The sequence below is a fragment of the Spermophilus citellus genome (assembly GCF_964194105.1).
Source record: "Spermophilus citellus genome assembly, chromosome: 2".
NCBI lineage: Eukaryota > Metazoa > Chordata > Mammalia > Rodentia > Sciuridae > Spermophilus > Spermophilus citellus.
This window is the reverse complement of record NC_138183.1, coordinates 252,405,316-252,414,244: the sequence shown is the minus strand read 5'-3', so window position 1 is coordinate 252,414,244 and position 8,929 is coordinate 252,405,316.

The window sequence follows — 8,929 nt, the reverse complement described above, 5'->3', positions numbered from 1 at the left end:
AGTTTCGAATCTTTTGCCCATTTTTAATTGAACTGTAGGTTTTAGTATTATTCAGACTTGAGAATTCTTCATATAATCTGGATATAAATCCTTTATCAGATATGACTTTTAAAAATATCGACTTCCACCCTGGCTTATCTCTTCACTTTCTTAACAAATTGCTTTTTAAGTGCAGACATTTTTAATTTTGGTTAATGATATGACCTGGATGTGGTTGAAGTGTGACCCTCAAAATTTCTTGTGCCGGAGGATTGGTCCCCAGTGTGGTGGCATTTGTAGTGGGGGAAACTTCAAGAGGTGGGAGCTAGTGGAGGAGGCGAGGTCATTGGGGTTCTTGCTGCTCTGGGAAGAAATTAATGTAGTTTTAGGGGGAACTTAGTTTCTGCAAGCACAGGTTGTTATACAAAGAGCCAACCTGGCTCCTGAACCTCTCTGGCTTCCTGTCTCACCATGGGGTCTCTTCCCCATAGCCTCTCACCATTGTGATGCTGTCCACCATGACGCCTCTCCAGAGAACAAATCCATGAGACCCTGATCATATGCTTTCAGTCTACAAAACTGTGAGCAAAAGAAACCTCTCTTTAAAATATATATTACCCAGCCCCAGTCATTTTGTCAGAGCATCAGAAAACAGACTAATACAATAAAAACATATCAATGTTTCAATTTTAATTATGTTTTTGGTCATATCTAACAAATATTTGCCTAATCCAAAAGAAAAAGACTTATGAGCTGATATGGTGGCGCACACCTGTAGTTCAATTACTTGAGCCCATAGTGCAAGACTAGCCTGAGCGAGATAATGAGACAGCATCTCAAAAAAAAAAAAAAAAATTAAGATGTATTTTATGCTTTCTTATAGAAGTTTTATACCCTGAAGTTTTACACTTATGTCTACAATCAGTCTGAATTGTATACATGCTACAGTTTGGACATAGGCCCGTGTGTTAAAGGCTTGGCCCACAGGGTGGCACCATTGAGAGATGGTAGAACCTTCAGGAAGTGAAGCCTGGTGAAGGCTCTTAGGTCCCTGGGGCCTGTCCTTGACAGGAGTTGTAGGACCCCATCTCTTCCTCTTTCTTGTTTCCTGGCCCTCAGGAGGTGAGTGGGTTTGCTCTGCCATGTGTACTCCTACCATGATGGGCTGCCTCACCACAGGCCCAAAGCAATGGGATCAACCAATCATGGACCAGAACCTCCAGAACTGTGAGCCAAAACCTCTTCTCTTTATCGCCTGATTATCTCAGTTATTTTGTTATAGTGATGGAAAGCTGACTCCTGTGATATATGATACAAACTATGGGTTGAGGATTTTGTTTTGTTTTGTTTCTTGCATACAGGCACACAATTGTTCTAGCATGATTTGTTGAAAAGACTGTCCTTTGTTCAGTAATTTTCTTTGCAGCTTTATGCAAAATCAGTTGACCAAATACATGTGGGTCTACTTCTGGACTCTATTCTATTGTATTGATCTATGTGTCTGTCTGTTCAACACCACATTGTATTTAATTTTGTAGCTTTATAAAGCCTTAAAATCAGGTATGAGTGTCCTCTAATCTTATTCTTTTTAAAACTTGTTCTGGTTATTCTAATTATTTTCTTTTTTCCTTATAAAATCTGGAATCCTTTTAGAATACTGACTGGGATTATATTTAATCTCTAGTACAATTTAGGGAATATCAACATCTTAATAATACTGGTACATCTCTTCATTTATTTAGGTCTTCTTTATTTTCCCTTAACAATATTTTATACTTTTGTAGAATACAGATCTTGTGTTATTTTGTTAAACTTACTTTTGCGTATTTCTGGTTTTGATACCATGATAAATGGTACATTTTAAATTTCATTTTTCATTTTTATTGCTAGTATGTACCAGAGTAATTGATTTTTAAATATTGACTGCATTGCTTGCCCTTATATGTCAGGCTTTTTAATTCTAATAACTTTTAAAAGATTATTTAAAATTCGTGACTGTTTTTAAATTTTCATTGGCTAATTTTGGTTGCCAGCTATTTCAGTCAACTTTTTTTGCTGCTGTGACTAAAAGGACCCGACCAACAATTTTAGGGGAGGAAAAGTTTATTTTGGAGCTCACAGTTTCAGAGGCCTTAGTCCACAGAAGGCCGGCTCCATTCCTCAGGGCCCGAGGTGAGGAAGAACATCGTAGGGGAAGAGTGTGGTGATCAGGAAGCAGAGAGACTCCACTCACCAGACACCCCCCACCCCCACCCCTCTAGCCACACCCCCACTCCAGTCACCACTCGGTTAATCCCTATCAGGGGACTAAGTCACAACCCAAGCATTTCTCCCCTGGGCAACTCAGCGAGACCCTGTTTCTAAATAAAATAAAAAAGAGCTGGGATGGGATGTGGCTCAGTGGTTAAGCCTCCTGGGTTCAATCCTCAGTACCCTCCCTTCCCAAACAATAAGAAACGAAGAAGAAAGAAATACACACAAGGATAGAACAGTAGCTGGCAATAAGAAATGGGAAGTTAGGAGGAATTAGTAGATTATATAAAAACAATCATTGCAAAAGTCAATAACGGCTGGGATGAATCGAATGACGTAAAAGACTGAAAGAGGGAAATAAACTTAAGGAACAGAAGGATATGAATTGGGGTACCGTGGCACATGCCTGTGGTCCCAGCTACTTGGGAGGATGAGCCGGAGGATCAGGCCCAGGAGTTCAGGACCAACCTGGGTAACATACTGAGACTCTCATCTCCCCAAAAATAAAGCGTAAATTTAAATGCTTTATTTTTTATATTATTTTATAAATTTAAAATGTACTTAAACCCAAAGGACAAAGTGACGTGTGGATTTTGTAAATCAAGTCAGACTGGAGCCCACCCCAGCTCACGCATCAGGGTGGCATCTGTGTTTGCTTTTGGGCTGCGAGAGCAGGAAATGCAGATGGCAGCCAATCTGTGTGGTTCCTAAGATTAAACTCTTCGCCCTCTACAGAAACTTGGCCGACCCCTGACCCACAGAGCCATCCTGAACCACAGCATTAGATGACACTTCTAACGTCCTCTATTCTGCCTCTGCAGGGAGTTGCTATAGCAACCCCCCTCCCCTGTTAGCAGCACTGGCCCCCTTGCAGTGTGGAGTCCAGCCAGAGGGGAGCCACTGGGACACTCCGAGACAAGTCCTGGGGGTACACTGGACAGCCAGGAGCCCTCCCTCATGCCTCAGATTGGGGGAGAGGGCTACTGGCCAAGCTGCACCCACACCCCCTTTTCACTGAACCTGCTGCTTCACCCCCCTGGAAGAGGTCGGGGGCGGATCCCCCACCTCCCCGATTGCTCTATAGCCACAGAAGCTCTTCCAGGTGCTCAGCACTGAAGGTCTGGTTCAGTTCGGCCCTTGACATTCCGAAAGCCCGTCCAGCATGGAGCTTCTCCCGCCCCGGGTTGGATCAGACCCTGGTCTGGAGGCCCAGTTTGGAAGGGGTCTGGCCTTCCCACCATCCTCTCATCCCTTTCTCTCAGCAGTCCCAAGGGTAAGGTGTGGGGGCCAGGGGAGGGGCAGGGACAGTGCACTGACCTGCACAGAGGTTCAGGTGCCTACTGGTAGCAACACGCCCAGGTGGGGATGGACGGTTACTGGTTTTTTCATGGAAAAGTTTTTTTAGATCCTTGGAAACGCATATGCACCCAGATCCTTCTCTTGATGTGGGCAATGTCTGTCCTCTAACTGGTGCTGAAAACTCCCCCTTCAGCCCGACATCAGGGATCCCCTGCTCTGTCAGGGTCACCCCTGAGGTGGCCCCTCTCGGGCCAGGACCCTTTGAAGAAGCCCGGGACCCTTTGAAGAAGCCCGGGGACAGCTCCCTCATCTGTCACAGGAGAAACATCCCTTTGTCCCACTATCAGCTAATATGCACCCCAGGTAATCTGTCACCTTCAGAATTCCCTTCACACTTAGAAACCAGTCCTCATGTGCCCCAAACATTGGAATAGGCCAGGGACGACGTTCCCAGACACTGCCACATAAGAGGCCCAAAGAGTAGGAAGCAGTCTAAGAAAAACGGGAGGGAGAGGGTCCCTAGGGGAAGTTTCCAAGGAAAGGTAGGCAGAGAGAATACCTGAACCGAAAGACTGAAGCATAATGAGGATGTGGTACACATGAGTACGGCAAGAAGAAAAAAAAAGGCAATCAGAAACTCCTGAAAACTAAAAAGCTGTACAACTAAGTGGCATGATGACACGTCCACTCCGCTGGGAATGATGCAGGTCACCATAAGGAGCTCACTAGGAACCAGTTTTTTAGCTTTTAGAATCAAATTTGCAAGCTAATTGTAGAATCTTTAATTATGGTTATAGACCAGATTATTTCTGCTATAAACCTTGATGATATAAAAGAATTCATGGGCTGGGGATGTGGCTCAAGCGGTAGTGCGCTCGCCTTGCAAGCGTGCGGCCCGGGTTCGATCCTCAGCACCACATACCAACAAAGATGTTGTGTCCGCCGAGAACTAAAAAATAAATATTAAAAATTCTCTCTCTCTCTCTCTCTCCTCTCTCACTCTCTCTTTAAAAAAAAAAAAAAAGACAGATTTTCTTTAAAAAAAAATAAAAAAAAAAAGAATTCATGACCAGAAATGGGGAATTGAAGGCTGAGAGAAGTAGTAGCTCACATTCATTCACCTGACAAAGTACAGAATTATGAGATAATGTCTGTATTTTATAATATAAAAATAAAGGCATATTTTTTTTTAAGTCCAGGAAGCAGCACTCCTTAAGGAGGATACTCTAGATCCTAGGATCTCAGTAACAGTAATAAAATAGAGAAACTGACTAACCCACCTTGTGAGGAATGAGGTGTATGAAGTAGCTACATTTTCATCTGTTAAACAGGAAGTCAACAAGTAATGCTCAAAGCAGATGGGTTAAGAACTAGCAAGAGGCTGGGCACGGTGGTACATGCCTGTAATCCTAGTGGCTCAGGAGGCTGAAGCAAGAGGATTGTAAGTTTGAGGCCAGCCTCAGCACTTACTGAGACCCTGTCTCAAAGTAGAATTTTTAAATAGGGCTGGTGATATAGTGCAGTGGAGCACCTCTGGGTTCAATCCCCAGTGCCCTGCCCCCCCCCCCATATAAAATAGCAAAAGGAAACTGCTGAAGGAACCAGATATAAATGTGTTTGCCTCCAGGGTAGCAGAGGCTGGGGAGGAGAAGGAGGAAAGCAGAGGAGTCTTTCTATTCATTTGCTCTTCTGTATGATTTGATTTTTTAAAATTATGCTAATATTATTCTGCTAAATTATTTCTAATGTTCCAGGAGCTTCCATTATATGGGTTGAGACTCTCAGGTACCATAGTTGCCTGTAACAGTTGCCTATAACAAAATGATAGTGTCAGTCCCTAAGATATTCTCTGGGTTTAAATCTGGCCATTTCTGAGTTGAATCCTTTGTAATAAACTGTTAATAGGTGTGTCCCTGAGTTCTGTGGGCCTGTGGAGCAAATTATGCACCAGTGGAGGGGGTCATTGGATCCCCCAATTTATAACCAGTTGGTCAGCAGCACAGGAGGCCCAGGACAGTGGTGGATGCTGTCTAAGACCAAGGCCTGAGCCTGTGGGGTGGCCATCAAGGGCAGTTTAGGGTCAGAACTGGGTTGAACTGTTGACCCCCGGCCGCTGGTGCGTGGGGATGAGAGCACTGGTTGCTGGCTTGGGAAACGCATGCTGGTGTTACCATCCTCCCGATCAGAAAACTGGAGAGACCTATGCTCTTGGGATCTCTTTGGCCTCTGGCCCTTGCAGACTGAAGCAAACTTGGCATGAATCCCGACAGCCAGGCCGAAGCACCTCAAGCCCCCCTTCTCTCCTCCGTCCTGCTGCCCACCAGGCCTGTGGGCTCCCCTCCTCTTCAGACGCCATCACGGGGAATCCACTTTCTCATTAGTGTGAGAAGCCCAGTGTTCCTGGCACTGTGAGAAGTCAGCCCGCCACTGAAGGTCAAGGCAGAGCACAGAGAGGAGGTGACATCAGGCACAGCCTGGCCTCCATATCCTTCCCCTGGTACCTCCACTCCTGCCTGCCTGTCCCCAGGAAGAGCCATCCATCCATGGGGCACAGGTATGTTCCCTCTGGCCAAACTAGTCCCAGCCGATCTCCAGCTCCCCTTAGGAATTTTTGATGAGCACATTTTCTCCAGCTCATTCATTACCTGTTGTTCTCATAACATGAAGCACAGGAAAAAGCTGCCCAGAGCAGCTGGCCCAGTGTGACCAAGATGGCACAGAGGCCATCGGAAGTCTTTGTCAGCTGAGCATCTCTTGCCCTTTCCTCTGATAATAGAACCCCTCATCCTTGGTGGAGGGACTTAATCAACACAACGGAAGTAAAACTGACCACTTCTACCCAAAGGGAGGTCACATGACCCCAGGTGAGCCAATCAGGAGCTTCTCCTCCTAGCCTTGGTGATTCTTCAGGGTTGGTTGTGACCCAGGGAGCCACACCAGGGAGGCAAACCTAGGACACAAGCTGACGGGAGGAAAGTGGGTCGGTGCCACTGGGTCCCTAGAAGCCTTGAGTGATGGGGGCATACTGAGAGGAGCCACAGAGAGATGAGGAGGGGGGAGGAGAGGTGGGCATGAGGAAGACAAGAGGGCGTTGAATTAAGTGACTTGGGGGCCTGAGGGCGCCTCCCTACAGGAGTCCAATGATACAGGACCTGACGGTACACGTGGCCGGGCCCAGTCCTCCCCAGGCAATCGCAGGCAGCCAGCCGACTCAAAAAAGGCGAAACACTGAGCTGTAACCAACCGGGCTGTCTGTGGACGTGGCTTCCAGTTCCTGTCCATAGCGTTGCCTGACCGTGTCGCAGCCCTGAGGGTCCCTGAACCTGCTCTGGTTCTGAAGCCGCCCAATTCTAGAATTGGGGATAAAAGCTGGTCAGGATCTTCGCATGTGTAGTGATTTTGTCTTTTCATAGTTCAGTGCCCAAACATATAACCCCAAAGACACAGCTGGCAACTTTGAGACAGACCCTTGAGTGTGGGCAGCCACATTGAGTTACCCACCTTCCAGTCCTGATGCCCTCGGAGATCTGAAAGATGACTGCAGTATGGAGCCTCGAGACTCTTTCCTGCTTGGACAGCAAGGCCAAGTCTCCTGAGCAGCAGAACCTGGGGTGAGCTGCACTCACCTGTTCTTTTGTAATCCTACCCCTTTGCCTTGTTTGGGGATAGAATGTTCCATGGAAACGCCCTTTGTGTGCCCCTTCTCTTGCTCTGCCTTTGGGTGTGGCCTTCCTAGGTGTCAGTCAACCTGCTGACAGCAGACATCATGAAGTTAGACTCAGCCCCTTGAAACCTGACCCCCGGCCTCATCTGAGTGGCTTCAATAAAAGGGTTCAGCACTTGCTCCCTCTTTCCATGGATCCCTAAGTTCAGAGGAGCCGTCACAGGACCCAAAGAAAAAGGTATCTCTGTCTCTTGTGTGGTTATTTCATGCAGCCCAGTTCCCCTGGAATGATTCTGAGTGTTTTAGTTGTGAGAAACACGACACTTGAGGAACTGAGAAGGGTGCCACCAACCTTTTGGGAACCCCAGGAGTCAGCCATAAGCATCTCTCAGGTCGGACTCTGCCCTTTCCACAGTGAGTCCTCAGTCAAAGAACGGCTTTTGAGTCCAGAGTTAGTTTGTGTCGTGAGAGAGAATGTGACCATTTGGGATTTGCCTTGGCTGATGAGGCATTGGTAAGAGTGGAAGTCCTGACAGAAACAGGACAGGGTTCTGCAGAAAGGCCTCAGGTGTGTGGCTGGGTGGGACAGAAGCAGGATCATTGGCTAAGTTGGTCGAGGGGATCTCCGAGCCCCGGACAGGTGTGGTGGCACACGCCTGTGATGACAGCTACTCAGGAGGCTGAGTCAGGAGAATCGAAAGTTCAAGGCCAGTCTGGGCAACTTGGCAAGATCCTGCCTACAAATAAAATAAAGGGCTGGGGTGTAGCTCAGTGGGAGAGGACTTGCCTAGCATGCATGAGGCCCTACGTTTGATCCCCAATGCCAAAATTTAAACATATATTAAAAAGGTAGGCTCCAAAATTCTGCTCACCCAGGGATGCCTATTGATGAGCAGAAGCTTCTAGAAACATTTCAAAAAATATTGTTTTTGTCTTTTTAAAAAGACTTTACAAAAGGCAAATGGAAAGTTTAATAACTAATGGGTTAGAGAAAATAGTTTACATTGATTGACAGCTCTCACCTCACATTCTGTCTTCCACCTGCCCTCCTCTGCTTGAACTGAAGTTACTAGGTGTTTTCTTACTCTCCCACTTCAAAGGTGAAAACACTGTTTAGGGCTAAAGTGTAGCTCAGGTACAGCCTGGCATGCCCAGACCCCAGGTTCCATCCCCAGTACAGCCAAAGAAACAAACAAAAAAATTTACATTTACAAGGGAGGAAGATGTGTGTCCTGTGGATTAAATCAACACGATCTGTTTCTTTAACCACCTCTGTGCCTTGGTCAAAATCACAAGTTCAGAACAATAATCAAAAGACAAGCCCATATAACCAGCTGCACCATTGACTTTTTTTTTTTTTAATCCTTGAGCACGCATTCCACCACTGAGCCTATCTCCAGACCATTTATTTTATTTTATTTTATTTTATTTATTTAGAGACAGGATTTATCCTTCAGTTGCCTGATGGTGTTGAACTTGTGATCCTCCCGCTCGGCCCTGAGTGGTGACCCTACAGGTGACTGCCACACGCCTGTCTGGCATTTTGACTTCCCTCGAGGATTTCTGTCTCCATCTTTGTCTTGGCAAGTGGTGGTATTTAGGTCTGAAATCTGATTACAATGAGCAGCTGTTGCTGGAGGTGGGCGGAGGCTCTTGGTCCCTGTGTGCAGAGGCAGGGCAGGGCAGGGCAGGGCAGGGCAGCGGCAGGCAGGGCACAGCAGGGCGGGCAGTCGG